Below are 547 nucleotides of genomic sequence, written 5' to 3'. Positions count from 1 at the left end.
GGAGAGATGGCCGAGTGGTTCAAGGCGTAGCATTGGAACTGCTATGTAGACTTTTGTTTACCGAGGGTTCGAATCCCTCTCTTTCCGCACCTTCACCTAATTCGCCAATGTAACTGACTACAATGTATCAAATCAAATAAGAACAGATACTAAAGAGTTAGACCCTTCTTTGATATAGATTCTCTATTCCCAATTTCTTTTTAATACGGAATACGTAAAATAGCGTACAGGGGATGAAAATCTACCTACGGATCTATCATACATGAATAGGAGAAAAATAAAATTTCCGAATCAAATCCCTTACCCTGTCTTCCTTTACTTAACCTTAACTCAGGTGAAAAGGGAGCAGAACCCTTGTTTTGTTATTTTAGTTAGGTTTAAGTCTGACGAGAATAATATTCTACGACAAGCAATTCATTTATTTTCAAACCGACCCATTTCCTATCTATTATTTGATTGACTAATCCTTTATATTGTAATGTGTGAAGGGTCAAATGCTTTGGTAATTCCTCATGGGTGGATGAATCAAGATAATTTTGAATCAGAG

General features: G+C 36.4%; 1 non-coding gene across 1 annotated transcript; it reads left to right on the top strand.

Annotated features, from left to right (window-relative positions):
* TRNAS-GGA (transfer RNA serine (anticodon GGA)) lies at positions 1-87 on the top strand. The gene has a single exon. It is a non-coding gene; the product is annotated as a tRNA-Ser (tRNA).
* The last annotated feature ends 460 nt before the right edge of the window (positions 88-547 follow it).

The sequence above is a fragment of the Durio zibethinus genome, unplaced genomic scaffold (genome assembly GCF_047325235.1).
Source record: "Durio zibethinus cultivar Kanyao isolate XHJ-2024 unplaced genomic scaffold, ASM4732523v1 HiC_scaffold_99, whole genome shotgun sequence".
Classification (NCBI taxonomy): domain Eukaryota; kingdom Viridiplantae; phylum Streptophyta; class Magnoliopsida; order Malvales; family Malvaceae; genus Durio; species Durio zibethinus.
The sequence above is the reverse complement of the archived record's forward strand: the minus strand, read 5'-3'. Positions and strand labels throughout refer to the sequence as shown.